Source organism: Desmodus rotundus, chromosome 4, assembly GCF_022682495.2.
Source record: "Desmodus rotundus isolate HL8 chromosome 4, HLdesRot8A.1, whole genome shotgun sequence".
NCBI classification, from domain to species: Eukaryota; Metazoa; Chordata; class Mammalia; order Chiroptera; family Phyllostomidae; genus Desmodus; species Desmodus rotundus.
In genome coordinates, this window is record NC_071390.1 from 176,761,816 (window position 1) to 176,777,659 (window position 15,844).

Below are 15,844 nucleotides of genomic sequence, written 5' to 3' on the forward strand. Positions count from 1 at the left end.
ACTCCCTTACCCACCGTGCTGTCTCCCAGACCTACAGACTGAGACTCTAGGACTCAAGTTCATTATTCCCCACTGACTGCTCAATGTGTATATTTCACTTAAATAGATAGAGTGTGAGTAGGATATTAATGTATGCTGATGTTCTCCTTTGAGTGAACCTGCTCCTTGGTGCCGGAATGCTCAGCAGGCAGCTAGTCAAGCAGTTACCTCGCTGACTTATAGGAAAGACTGTATCATGAACATACACTCGCAACATGAATCCAATAGAGCTTCGATTACTTTCCCCAAATCTCACACCAACCTAAGGAACAGAGAAGCGAGTCAAATGCTTCTGTTCGCAACTTCCCTTACAGTACTTGCTGACTATCAATCTTGTGCTAGTATCATCCTTAGCTGGAGTTTACCACCTGTTTTTGGCTGCATTCCCAAGCCATCCAACTCCAGGAAGTCAAAGCATTGTTCAGAGAGATAGGGCTGGAAAGTGACTACAATTTAATAAAATAAAAACATCCAGTGTGTGTGATTTGATTATAATGCTATAGTCTGCCCCGTTTCTTTGCTCCCTCTTCTGTACACAAATGCTTGAATTTGGCAGGGTCTTATACCACTTTCCAGAAGGCAGATATTGGGAATCCATGGTGTAGTGGGTTGAAGAGTGGTTCCCAACAGATCTGTCCCTCCAGAACCATAGAGTGTGACCCTATTTGACATAAAGGTCTTTGCAGGTGTAAATAAGCCTAAGAGTCTCAAAGTGAAATCATCCTGGACTAGGGTAGGCCCTAAATCCAATGACAGGTGTCCTCATAAAGGACACAAAAGGGGGTAACAGAGAAAAGGACACAGGGAAGAGACCATGTGAAGAGAGAGGAAGAAAATGCAATTATACGGTCACAAGTCAAGGAACGCCAGGAGCCACCAGAGGCTAGCAGAGGCCAGGATTGATTCTCTCCTAAATCCTTCAGGGTGAGCATGGCCCCATTGACCCACTTACTTCAGACTCTAGCCTGCAGAACTGTGAGAAAAAATAATTTCTATTGTTGCTTTAAGGCACTGGGTTTGGGAACGAATCCAAGGACTTCAGGGGCCTCAGATAGATGGTCTTGTCCATGGAAGATGAAGGACAGGATGATGCTCCATCTTATTCCTGAAGCTAATTCCTCTGCTCTTTACCCACCCAGTGACTTTTGGACATTATTACAGAACCTGGAACCTGGCAGGTGCTCAATAAATATTTATGGAATGAATGGGTGACAAAAATTTTCACATTAGTAACTGTAAGCAATAGCTACTAGTGATTGAGCACCTGATCCTTCCTAAGCACTGCCCTTGGAGTACCACAAATGTTTTCCCTCAACTTAAGGACGTTGTTGTGGGAAAAGTATTAGTATCCCCATCCTACTTCCGGGAAGTCCAAGACTCATTCAGGAAAAGTGAGTTGTCAACTCCCACTTTAATGGCAGGTCAGACACAAAACAAGTGTGTCGTTCCAAAGCCAGCGTCCCAGCCACTACGCTGTGATGGGTCCCATCTGATCGTGGGAAGCAGTTGCTCTCAGGACAGAGAGTCTTTGGTCAGGTTGGGACACCTGAGGTTCAAAGCCAAATTTTAAAATGTTTGGATTTTAGCAAGGAGAAGCTACTCTGACCTTCAAGCAATCTTTTGAAATTGTTGTCACCTCTTTTTCTAACCTTAAGGAAGGACATTAATAGTCAGAGCCAAGCCATCAGGGGAGCTGGCCCCCTCAGCTGGCAGTCGGGTCCCTATTCTTGGAGGTGATTGGGCACTAGATGAATACCTGGACAGCAGACTCAGAGCTCTGGGATTCTTCTGTTCTATGAGACCACCTCAGGTGGCTGGTTAAAGGACCAAGGACAGAGTAGTTGTAAAAAGCCTTCAGCCATCGTGAGAATAAATATTAAATGAGTTAACATTTAAAAATGGCCCAACGTACTGCTTAAAGTACTTGTTAGATATTTGCTGCGTAATTACCAGTTTTTCCAAAGTTCTTTAGGACGATAGTATAAAAGAGTTGTCTCTCATATTTAAACATGTTTGAACTACATTATAATATAGACTTAGGAAATTACATCTAAGTCCTCTGAGTTGCTTTTAATTTGAGAGTTAAATGAGATGATGTTCGAGAATGCCCAACACTGTTTGACACAGAGCAAACTTGCAATAGATGGTAGTCATTTTCTCACTGTAAGAGATGGGCTGTTTACACAAACAGTCTTTTTAAAAAGCTTGCATTTGAAGAACATTCCTGGCAGAGTAACAATGCTCAAGATACAATGCTAATTGGAAAAAGCAGCATGTCGGAAATGGAGATAATTGTAAAAACGGTGCAGCACAATTTTTGCAAAAAAAATTTGAAGCAGACATTTAATAATGTAAATTTGTGATATTCATGTATATCTCTGTTTATAGTTGTATGATCACATACGTAATCTAAAAATGGATGCTTATGTAGCAAATATAGGTATTTACACACAGCTATGCTGAATTCAAAAGTATTAATTTCTTATAATGGCTGCAAAGTAATTTACTTTGAAAATCCTTCTGTATAATGTGATATTTGTAGGTAAATTTCAATAGTTGTAGGTAAATTTTCATTTAAATCTAGACTGTTATTGACCATTAAAGTATGCATATCAAGAATTATTGCCTTTGGAGTGGTTACATGACACTTAAAATTTGTTAAAATCTACACTAAAGGACATGTTGATTCGCATAAAGGTCGGTAGAAATTAGTGTTATTCGTGAAGGGAGTGAGGTTGGAGATGACGGGAACATGATACAGGGTCTGCCACTCCGGTACCAGCATGGCAAGCCCAGTCACCCTAAGTCGTCTGCACATGATCTGAGGTCCCGCATCTCTCGGGTTGTGACTCTGCGTGTCCTGAAGGGCTATCACCGAACCCGACCACGAGTCCTGCGGCTCCTGCGTCTAAACATCTGAGCTTCCACCTTCCAGGACCAGGTCAGTCTGACTGCACTGGGGGTGGGGAGTACGAGGGAGACGCGAGGCATAGACATAGTGACATTGTTTTTGTGTTTCTGTTCTACATCTGGCAGAATTTTGTGGAACCCCTGTGTCTTTTGAAACAAACCACCTGACAGTGAAATTGAAACATAGGCGTTTCTCAGCTCTCATGAAAGAGCGTTGTCGACGTGCACCCACCAAACACTGGTGAACAAGCACATGCCGTATGTGCCAGTCATCCTGGAAACACGGAGAACACTGCCTTACTGAGCACTATAATGCTCCATAAATTATTCATCTGTTATGTACTTGCCTACGTTTCAAGACTTGGTGGTCACCCAACGAGTGTATCTCTCTCTCTCTCTCTCTCTCTCTCTCTCATACACACGCACACGCTTACACTCACTCATAAAAGGTGAAAGGAAATGTATCAAAATGGTCATAGAAATTACCTCTAGGCAATGTTAATTTTCTTCTTAATTCTTTTTTATTTTCTAAATTTCCTTCAATTCATAGAACAAAAACATATAATAAAAATGCCCTAAATGCTACAAAAACCTGCTTTCGCACTTTACTGTTGCAGATTTGCTCAAAGGAAACAGATGGCTGCTGGCCCTGGAACGTTCTGGCTTCTAAAATTAGAGCCAGCAGCTCTGGTGCGATCTGTTCATGGGATGGATTCCAGTCTTTAAAACTCAAGCAGACGTGATTACAGAGCATCCATCTGACCTGCGGGAACAGGAGCGGGAACGGCCCCACCCAGCCCGAGCACCGGCTCAACTGCACGTGGTGTGGGACCATGCTGTGCACAGGGCAGTGGAGAGGACCGACCAGTGCCTGCTCTCATGGAGCTTTCAGTAGAATTGAAAATCTCCATGGTAATGACTGCACGCTGCTCGTTTCTCTTTCTAGAAAGTTCCACGACTACAGAGCTCCGTCCGCTTGGACACAACTGACCTCGCAGGTCTTCCCCCAATGTGTGAAATAAGTTATTAGCCAAATTGAAATGGAAAGGATTTACTAATGAAGTTCAAATCAGTGCAAGTCAGCGCCCCAGAAATGTTGAGTGCTTGATGCCAGGCATCCGGCTGAGCTCCGGGACAAGAGCAGCCCTTGAACCCTGCGGTTCCCAGTCTTATGTGCCCCCTGGAGAGTCGCGACACAGTGGGACAAGCGAAGGGGCAGAATTACACACGAAGCACACAGTGAGCTCAGTAGAGGGACAGGTTGATTACTCAAAGGTGAGAAGTCATGAAAGGCATTGCTTAGAAGGTTATTCCAGACCTGGGTGAATAACGAGCAAGTCAGCTGGGTAAAGGGGTGGGGGGAACGTGCCAAGCAAGGAGAAGTAGTGCTTGTAACCACACTGGAGGCGAGGACGATAGGACGGATCTCAGTAATTGGCCGTTTTAGACTGGTAAGAACAGTCCAGGGTTTACAAGCCAGGCAGGGAGCTAGACTTTTGTCAGACTGCAGGCCATGGGGAGCCACGAGATTTATGAGCAGAGGAATGACTGATGAGGTATGTTTGTTATGAACCTTTTGGGCCTTCTGAAGCAATAGTAGGCAGAAGGGAGGCCAACGGGAAGGGTGCTGTGTCCCTGGGAGTAGGAGACAATGAGTCAAGGTCCAGGGAAGAAAAGATGTGAATTAAGGGATATTTCTGAACTCACAATGACATAATTCGGTGGCTTCCTTCGCTCATTCTCATATATTAGTTGAGTGACAGAATAACTCAAAATAGATTAACTTCCACAGTCATGGCAGGTAATTGGAGAAAATATTTTGGAGAATGTCATGTCAAAATAGAGTTTTTGAAAGACACCCTTATGAAGTGCATTTTTATATCATGATGTTGAATCCTAGCTCATCTCTTACACAATAATAACATTAACAATAATTGTACCTCATAATCTTTATAACCATGAAACTTGATCATCTCAAGATGCTATAGCTAAGAAAAATGGGTTATAATTATCTCCATTTTAAAGATAACGGGAGAATGATGCTTAGGCAAAGTGAAAAACTTGCAGGAGGTCAGATATTGCATAAATGAGGGTGGGTGTATACAGTTAGTTTTGTTAAGGTCATTCCACCAGGCTAAACTATTAAAAAAAATCTAACAAAAAATAAGCGGTGATAAATTGCACCTCGGAAAGAATTATAGCCTAATCTAATTATAATTAGACTTCTAATAGCAAAGTGAAGAGTTCCATGAACATTATGAAAAATTCACATAAAACAAAACTTTTACTTCCATAAATTTTATCTATAAGAAATTTATTTGTCAATTGCAAAGCATGATAAATTAATTATTTTATGACCTGGGCTGTGTTAACCAGAATTTCCTCTGCTCATGAATTCACTTCCATTAAATTGGTGGGATCAGTTATCTCCCTTTCAGGGTAAGAGTTGTGAGTCTTTCTTCAAGAGAAATGTTTAAAAAATAATTATTGAGGTCTTGTTCTTGAAAACACCCCCTCTTCTCGGACATGTTTCCAAAAGGTAAAATTGTAGCTTCTAGCTGAAGGTTGAAAACAACACTAAAGGTAAAATAACTCAAAGACATTGATTTTTCTCTGATTGATGCATTGGTGGACAAACTTGAAAATAAAAGCATCCCTTTAATCCTAACTATTCTTCCCCATTGAACACACTTTCAAACCTCATCCACTTAACTTTTTCAAAACCCTTGTCCCTCTAGGATCCTTCCTTCCCTCAGCAGCCATGGTAATCTTTTGAAAACAAATATTAGGGTGTTTTTTCTTTCCAAATAAAAGTCCTCCAATGGCTCCCATTTCATTTGAAGTTGGATCCAAAGTCACTGCCCTGGCCCACACAGTTCCGAGTGTTCTCCCTGCCTACCTCTGAAGTGCATCCACTATCCAGATTTCCTTGCACAGCTCACTGTTCCTGGCTGTGAGGCCATCCTATTCCTGACTTTTCCTGAACACTCAACACTCCTTGTATCTTTGTACTTTGTACAGCCAGGGTCCAGAGTTTCAGTATATGGAAGCTACAGAATTTCCTACATGTCAGCATGTGAGGAGGAGGGACAACGAGGCATCAATGTAATGTCACATTTCCAGTTTCTCTTTCTTCACTGGAAAACATTAAATTAGCTCTGTTATGGGAAACTGGAAGCGATGGTGAAGAATGACGACTGCTTAGGGAGTGATAGTAATTATGTTATGATAATAACTACGTGTAATTTAATTGTGATTTGCTCATAAATATCAGCCTCCTCTCTCACAGCCTAAGCTACAGAGGTAAGTGTCTGGCCTAGGGGACTATTGGGGCACAGGGCATGTGACTGACCCCACACTATTCTGGGCAGCACAGGCCCTGAGAGAAATAAAGACCTAAATTTGGGATGTTGACCAGTTGACCTAAAAAGACTGAAAGTGGATGTGAGGCCCAGACCTACGATCCATTGGTTAGAGAACACAAAAAGGTACTTTTAAGACCAAAAGCTACATAACTCTGTAAGTTGTGTCTGAAGCTAGGCACAGATTTCAACATGAGGAGCAAGGAACCAAAGAGCCTAACAACAACTTGAAGGAGGCAATGAAAGGAACTCAAGGTGGTAGGAAGAGGGAGGAGAAGAAAATGCATGTGGCAAGCAGCAGCTGTACCAGGGATACTTAAATAACTCCCACAAAGCAATAGGTAAAGACAAATAGCCCAAAAGAAAATGGAACATGAAATTTACAGAAAGAGGGATACACAAGATCAATAAATATATGAAAAGCTATCCTAGCTTAGTGAAATTCAAATTAGTACAATAACAAGGTACTACTCCTTACTCACTGGTTTGGCAAAAATGGGAATAGCCATTTCTGTAAGGAGGTTGGGAAACAGAGACTCTGTCACATTCTGGTGGGAACGCATATGAGCAGAGATCATTCAGAGGATAGGCTGGCTTTAGGTTGGAAATACCTAATGGCCATTGATAAGGGAACGGCTAATAGCTGTGCACATTGCGTAGAACACTATGTGACCTCTAAAATAGCATTAAGGTTTCACAGACATATCATTAAGTGAGGAAAACAGTAGGGGTCCAATTGGTAACAAAAATCATGGTCCCAAATGCTGCAGGCAAACAACACAATGTACATAACAGCTTTTAAAACCAGGCTAGAAAGATTACCAGCTACACTGTGTCCACAAGGTAGCTGGTAATTACCTATGCAGAGAGGAGGGGCCTGAAGCCAGGGTTGAAGAAGGATCTTGTTTGGTCTGGAGTGTTTGAATGCAATTTATCTGGACTGGACATGTTGCACAATGCTGGCAAGGTGTGTAATTTGAAGAAAGAAACAGCTGTGCAAACAAGCATGTTGGACGGACAGGGTACATACTTATACGTACCCCCACCTCCAGTTCGTTCAGGTATCACGTGAAACTTCTGGCAGTCACTTGCATTAACATTAACGTGATGGATTTTTAAACATTAATCTTATAAAATGAAATTAGAGAACTAAAGCAGAACAGAAAAATCAAACAGCACTTGCATATAACCTGTGCTTGTAAACCTGGGATATAAAGGAAAATTTTCTAGGAAAAAAAAAAAGAAGAAGAAAGCAGCCATCTGGATAGTTTAATCTGTGATATCCTGCATGCCTAACTTATTTGTAGTAAGTACAGCAATGTATTTGTCTCCATGCCCGAGGTGCCAGTTACTTTAAAAAATAGTAAGTTAAACAACTGAGATGCTAGAACCTCAACATTAAGACTTAACATTTACTTCGTTCATAGTAACGATTTCGTAGAGGAATCAATAGTACTCTTAAATGGAAACTAAGGGAATTTTGACTACAGCAGCAGTAACCAGCTCTGGTTAACGGGAGCAAAAGCAGAATGAAGTGGGTGAATGAAAGTGGCTCATAGAGGAGCAGGAATAACTGAGAAACTAGGCTCAGAACTAGGGTTTGTGTAAGAATCCAGGTAACTGTGCTACAAAGTAGACATCGCTTACTAGATACTAACTTTAGGAAGCTATAAGAACAACACAATTTGTTGAGTGCTTGCAGTACTCTCAGCGCTCTGTTAAGCCCTTTAAGTATACTAACTCATTTATTTTCTTCCAATAGTTGTTACTATGACGTCCATTTGACAGATCCAGAAACCATCAGTAAACAAGACATAGAATTGGGAGTCAAGCCAAGCAATCAAATTTCAGGATCCACAATCTTAATTATCATGAAATCCTGCCTCCCTTGTGTGATCAGCATAGTGTAGAACTGTTGCTGGGGAAACAGCAACTCCATGACCACCTATCTTAGCCTCTCTCTGGTTTGTCCAGCAAACTGGACAAAGAGATAGATGCTACTTTCAGAGCCCCACCTTCAGAAAGATCTTGCATGATCTCTCTGTCCCCACCTGCCAGGAGAGAACACTGATGTCCTGGATGACCTTGAAGCCACATGGTGATTCCAAAGTCTCCACCAGCGTGGGTTCCTGGCTGACGCCATATCCTTCTTAATACATAAAGTGTTGAGATTTCAGTAACAACCAACATCACCCCAACTAATGCATCCACACGTGGAAAATGAATTAGAAAAGTACAGACGAGGGTTTGGATGTCTCAGAATATCTTGCCGGCGCAGGGAACATCTGAAATTAAAGTGGAAAAACAACTTAAAAACGTCTTGAAAATGTCTCCCAAAGTCAGCTGGATTTTAGGAAATTAAAAGTCTCTGAGCAGTCCAAGATCTGAAGTGCCAGAATTTCTCAGGTTGATCAGGGTCCACGCACCCATGGGAAGGCCAAACACAGGTGTGAAATGATGCCAACATCTCCTTTTCTTTTCTGATCCCTCTGGGCTGACTGCAGTGTGCTTTCTTGGGCACCATCTCTTGCTCCAGGTTCTGTGCTAAAACCAGTGGGCAAAAGTTGCTTCCTTTTCCCTAAAGGATTTTTCAATCTATATAGATGGAGGTCTTGGTCTTAAAGTAGTGGATGGGCGATGGTGTTGGGTTTTTCAAGTACTCCTCCGGCATTCCCTTGTGCTTTGGAATAACTGGTAATGAGCAAGAGCCAAAGGGTGTTTTCAGTGTCTGTATACAAAATGTCAGGATGGTTTAGGGGAGAGTATCTCAATTCGCTGCCTAATTCATGTTTCCCCTGAAATTATAATTTGTCAGTCAAGAATCGATTCAATCTATTTATGTTGCTGCCACCATATGCTAATCACATTGATACATATCACACAACCTAAGTCCCAAGATATGTTTCTGAAAATGGCATTATTATAGGCATTTTTAAAAGGCTACATGTGCCTCAGAACAAAGCGACATGCCCAAGTCTACCCAGAAGAGAAGATTCAGAAGGGTATTTGGACCTAGTGTTCTTGCCCACACATCCAGAACTCTGTCTACCCCTCTATCTGTCACCTTACCCCTTATCCGAGCTCCTTCCCCAAACTCTAGCTTTTTTTAATCCTCTTCCAAGTAGCTATTTTCCTTCCGAGCTTCTCTTACTCGAGACCGAAGTCTCAAGATGCACGCTCACCTCACTCTGCTTCAACAGACCTGAAAGGGAAAGCAGGAGGCAAAAAGCAAAATAGCTCAGCAGATGTTTCCTGATAAATGTTTTTTTTTTTAAGTGCAAGTTGCTAATGTGGAGGTTTATTTTGGGGCCTGCCAGTGTGAGCAGATGTTAGAGAAGACAAGTACCTGCTCAGACAAGTATATACAGACACTGATGGCAGCTTTGCATAAAGAGTGGATCTTTAAAAAAAGACAGTGTGATGGCATGTCTTACAGAGACTCAGCAGGCTTCTCCTCGATTGGTTCTTGGGGACCAATTTGGACCCTATATTTATTCCTGAACCTTTGTACTTACAAACACGAGGCCACACAAAAGGGGAAGTGGAGATAGACTCTGCCTCCAGACGCAGCCGGAGAATGTAATTAGAGAACACCATACCTAGAAACGCTGGCGCTCGGGTGCCAGACCTCCGATTAATGGCAGCTCTGTTGTTTTGGACATAAATATTTATACTTCATTTCTCATTAAAACTCTGCTTCTTAAAATATTAAACCCAAATCTCTGATCGCTGGATAATTAATGGCAAAATAACGCATCAAGGCTTTCGGGAAACTGAAGGTGTGTAATTTTCACTCTGGGTATTCTCACAGTGGGAAGGTACGAGCCCCAGAATTCCACTCTGTAAACATTCACTGCACATCTGCCTGTGGGTGGAGACTTCCATTTTGAAATTCGGAAATAAGTAGGACACAGCGCCAGCTCTTCAGCACCTTAAATCTCACGAATATCACGTCATGAAGCTGATTGATCATAAGACCTCATGGAAACATTTTCCCACTGAATGAGAAGAAATCACAAGAACCAGCGTTGGATCAGCTTAAAGGCCTCCCTGAGTCTACGCGAGGAAAGCGTACCCGGAAAACAGTTCTTTGAAGAAGTGTGAGAGTGGTAATGAGAGGTTTATAAAGGCTCTGATGTGATCTCCTCCAAGATCAGTAGGTGTCTCGGGCAACGAGCTGCTTCTGTTGGGACTTGGGGGCCGGAGGAGCTTGCTCTCCCATGGGCAGCCACCGCTGAGGGGCCCGCTTGGACAGCAATCTGTTCATAGTTACATCTGACATGCTTTACAGGGCTTGTGTCATTTCACTGTGTCTGCTGGTAATTTTTCAGCAGGGACACTCACCTGGTATCCTCCAAGTGCAAGTCTTTGTAAATGGAGTGATCGCACCACTCTTGGCTTAACGCGCCTCAGCATTTCCCTGTGCAGCAGGCTGGTGTCTTCCAAAGCGCCCCACACATGCACACACAGACGCACACACATCTGGCTTCACGGTGTCTGCAGCCTCATTTCCAGTGACTTTCCCTGGACAACACTGCCCTTCTCAGGGGACACCAGATGTGCCAAACTACTTGCAAGTTCCATGTGTTGCAGATGTTCTCTTTCTGTCTGCAAAGCCCTGGCTCCTGAGTTTTGCTTCAGAGCAAGAAACTATTCATTATCACGGACTAAGGTCTCCGGTGTCACTAGCTCTGGGGAGAATTTTTCAACCCAACCTTTATATTTCTGGTGTACAAGGTACTTCTATTAAGGTTGTTATCCTATGGCATTACCACTATAGATTTGCTTGCCTGTCCTCCAAACTAGCTGTGACCTCCCCAAGGGTAAAAGCACCACATTCATCACGACAGTTTCTCCACCCAGCAAATATCTTGGCATGCAGTGGGGGTTCACAGCATGTCTTTGTTCTACTGCATCAGTGTGAACACTGCCCATTGGAGTGACAGAATTCACACTCACATAAATGGCAAGAGAAGAGCACAGGTTGACATGAGTGGGGAGGTTGGGTGGTGCTAGACTCGGGCATGACAGTTTCCAGGGACTCACGTTGTCAGAACTTGACTTCTGTTGGCTCTGATTCTGCTTCTCTCTGAAAATCAGCTTCTTTTGTCCACAATACAAATGGGTTTTTGTTAAGTAGTGGCTGCTTGATGTTCCAGGGTTGCATCATTGATTTTGTGAACTGAAAGAAAAGGGAACTGAAATTCTCTCTTCAATGGCTATATCTAAAGTCCCAGGAAAGGATTATGCTTGGCCAAGGTTTGGTCTCATGCTCACCCCAGGGGCACTCACTGAGGTTAGGAGGAGAGAATAATGTGTCTGGGGACAGGTCTGGGTAAGTGACCTGCTCACCCCAATGGCTGTAGGGAGCTGTGATTGTCAGGCACAAGGAAACCACACTGAGTAGGGCAGGGGCAAAGAAAGAAAGGGAAAAAAGAACCAGGGTGAACTTTCCACAGACAAAAGCAGCTGCCGGTTCTAACTACCTGCTATAACTGGCCTTAACAGTTGTTCTGTGAGTGCTCGGTAGATGTTCACCTACTGAACAAATTTGTGAAAATACAGGTTCTGATTTCTTTCTTTCCTTCTTTCTTTCTTTCTTCCTTTCCTTTCCTTTTTTTCTGTCTTTCTCCCTTCCTTCCTTCCTCCCTCCCTCCCTTCCTCCCTTCCTCCCTTCCTTCCTTCCTTCCTTCCTTCCTTCCTTCCTTCCTTCCTTCCTTCCCATCACTGACTTGTATGATTAAATAGAAAGGGTGTGTCTCTGTGTTTCGTGATTGCAATTTCACTTCTTGTTCAAGACCCAGACACCCTTCCAGCTCACAATAGACTGTGTTTAGTTCCCACCATAAAATTTTCATTTATGTTAAGAGATTTTCAATCCAGCAGTCGAGCTGGTCTACTTTTAGACTTCTGCCCACAAACACAGTCATCAATCTGTTTCTTATGGAGTGTTGTTTGCTGTGATAATCTCACCTCCATCAAGCGGTTCTTTCTTTAACTCCTTGTTATTAAAATTGTGGAGAGGAAGCTGAAGAAAGATAAGGCAATGGGCTGAGGGTATCAGGCAATGTGAATCAGTAGAAAGCCAACTTGTTTGAGAAGCTGGTACTTGACTTTAAGTACATCTCTGCTCCCAGCTCACCTTGCACAGGTCACTTTGCCTAACTCAGCCGTTACTTTATCTATACAAAGATTAGATTTGATGATTTACTGGTGTTTTCAGCATTAATTGTCTGTACATCTATGTAAGAGTCTTATGAGAAAAACAAGGCTGGAGCAACCATGCTTCATCTAAGCCTCTGGGACCCGGAACATGGGTCACCATTCAGCGAGACTAACTTGTCTGTCCCATGAACGCACAGTTTAGCTTTGTCTTTGTGTGAGAGCAAATTCTCTGACTTCAGCCAACTGGCAAAGAGTATGTTTTACTCTGTTTCCTTCCACCAAGTTACGCCTTTCCCAAAGAGCCAGTGGGTTACTTTCTAAGAAGTTTGTTTACTTGTTGACTTCTGTAGCTTTACTGACTCAATTTCTTCCCCCAGGAAAGCCCTGCTGCTCCTCTCTCACCTGTTCACATCCCACCCATCCCCGAAAATCCAGGATAAGACTACCTGCTCTAAGGCCTTCCTACCGTTCGGCTCGCCTCCCCGCATCAGAATGCTCCTTGCCCTTGTCCACTGAGTGCTCACAGCTCTTGGTTTATTCCCTTGAGTAACAGTGAACACGTCCCACCTGCGTCACAGTTATTTGGGGATTTATCTCATCCCTCCCACAGTCATACATGCCCCTCCCCTTCAGGAGAGGAGGTTCTATGTGGTTGAGCATGGGTGGGTTTTGCAGCAAGACAGGCCATAATCAAATCCAGCACTGCCCCCTGGTCCTTTGGAAGCCCCTTAATCTCCATGATCATCAAATTCCTTACAGGAAAAGCAATACCTTGGGGATGCTAGAATGGCAAAATGAAATCCTCTAAGGAAACCACTTAGTACTCTACTGTGCTTTGAACACAGAGCTATTGAAGTCCTTCCTTTTACTGCACTTCACATATACAAATCCCTCCCTCGGCCTCACAAAGCCGGACATAATCTGGTTCCTGCTATTTCTAACGAAGAGCCTATCAATAGTTCCGCACCTTTATTACTGAGTACCATTCCACTGTATGGATATGCTACAGTTTTTCTGATGGACGTTTAAGCTGTTTCCAGCTTTTAACTATAGCAAGTAAAGCTGTTATGGGCATTCGTGTACAAGTGTTATATAGATATATAATTTGATTTCCCTTGGCTAAATATCTACTGGTGGAATGGGTCGGGTCATATAACAGTACAAGTTTAACTTTGAAGAAACTACCAACATATTTCCAAAGTGGTTGTATCATATTATATTTCTATCATCCGTCTGTGAGAGGTCCAGTTGCTCCATACTTTTGTCAACAGTTGGGATAATCAATCTTTTTAATTTTAGAAACGTTGAAAGGAGTATACTGGCATCTCATAGAGGGTTTTCTATGTCTCATTTTTTCTTTATTTTTGTTGTTTATACTATTACAGATGTCCCCCTCCCCCCACTTTCCCCGCCCCTTCCCTCTGGCCATCACCGCACTGTTTTCCGTGTCTGTGGATCCTGCATCTGTGTTCTTTGGCTAACCCCTTCACCTCCTTTCATCCAGTCTTCCCTTCACGGTGGTTTTCATTTACATTTATCTGGGAACCAAGAATGACCATATTTTTATATATGCTTATGGTCTCCTCATATGTCTACTGAAATATTTGCCTGCTTTTTAAAAAATTGGATTATTTTCATATGATTATTAGGAATTCTTTGTATATTTAAGATGCAAGTTATTTCTCAGATATACGAGGTCTGTTGAGAAAAATTCCAACCATCATTAATAAGAAGAATGGTTCCCATGACATCAGTGTAACCTGGCAGCCAAAGAGAGTGGACTGGACTGTGTATATGTGATGACTTCACTGTGCTGGTCAGTGGGGGCAGTAGATGCTATTGAGCGAGGCTGTGTACTCTGGGGGTATCATGTTCAAAATGACTGAGCAAGTAGAGCAATGAATCTGCATCAAATTTTGCATTAAGCTTGAACACTCCTCCTCAGAAACTATTTGGATGATTCAGAAGGCCGCAGCTATAGACACCTGGTGATTGTCTGCTTCATCACAACTCACCCACTGCTGCATCGCGTCTCATGCAGAGATTTTTGGAGAAACATCAAATCACCCAGGTGATTCAGCCCCCATACTGCCCAGATTTGGTGCCCTGTAATTTCTGGCTTTTCCCAAAATTAAAATCACCTTTGACAGGAAAGAGATTTTGGACCATCCATGATATTCAGGAAAATATGATGGGGTAGCTGATGGTGATTGGGAGAGCTGTGTAAGGTCCCAAGGGGCCTACTTTGAAGGGGACTGAGGTGTCATTGTCCTAGACACAGTGTTTCTTGTACCTTGTATCCTCTTTAATAAATGTCTCTTTTCATATTACATGGCTGGATTCCTTCTAGACAGACTTTATATGCTTTGCAAATATTTTTTCCCAGCCAGTGGCTCTTCTTATTCCTTTAAAAGTATCTTTCAAAGAGCAGATTTTACTTTTGATTATGCCAGTTTATCACATTGTTCTTTAAAGAATTATATTTTAACACTATACTTCAGAAGGTTTATTCTAACATTTTTTAAAGAAATTTTAAGAACCAAGATGGCGGCATAGGTAGACACACTGCGCCTCCTCGCACAACCAGAACTGACAGAAAATCTAACAGCAGGGAAGTCTGACACCAAGTAGATAAAAAAGAAACATACATCCAGACTGGTCGGAGGGGCGGAGACGGGCACTGGGGCGGAGAGGACTCATGTGGCCGTGGCAGGACCAAGACTGGCGACTAAAGGGGCAGGCAGTCTGACCACTGGCAGGCCCTGCGGCCCCGCATTCGCACACAGATAAACCAAGAGGACCGGACTCAGAGTGGTGGAGAATGGGGCAGGCAGAGCGGTGGGTAGCACACCATGGCCCCACACTCTCGCACAGATAAACCTGACGAACGGCAGGGAGCGAAGCAGACCGAGTAACCCAGGGCTCCAGCACAGGGAAATAAAGCCTCAAACCTCTGATTGAAAGCGCCCGTGGGGGTTGGGGCGGCAGCAGGAGAGACTCCCAGCCTCACAGAAGAGGTCGTTGGAGAGACCCACAGGGGCCTGGGGCGTGCACAAGCCCACCCACTCAGAAACCAGCACCAGAGGGGCCCAGTTTGATTGTGGGTAGCGGAGGGAGTGACTGAGATCGTGCAGAGTGGAGCGGGCGCCATTGCTCCCTCTCAGCCCCTCCCCCACATACAGCGTCACAGCGCAGCAACCAAGGTTACCGCGCCCGGTGAACACCTAAGGCTCCACCCCTTAAAGTAACACATGCGCCAAGACAAAAAAAATAATAATAATAATGGCCCAAATGACAGAACACTTCAAAGCTCCAGAAAAAATACAACTAAGCGAGGAAGAGATAGCCAACCTATCGGATGCACAGTT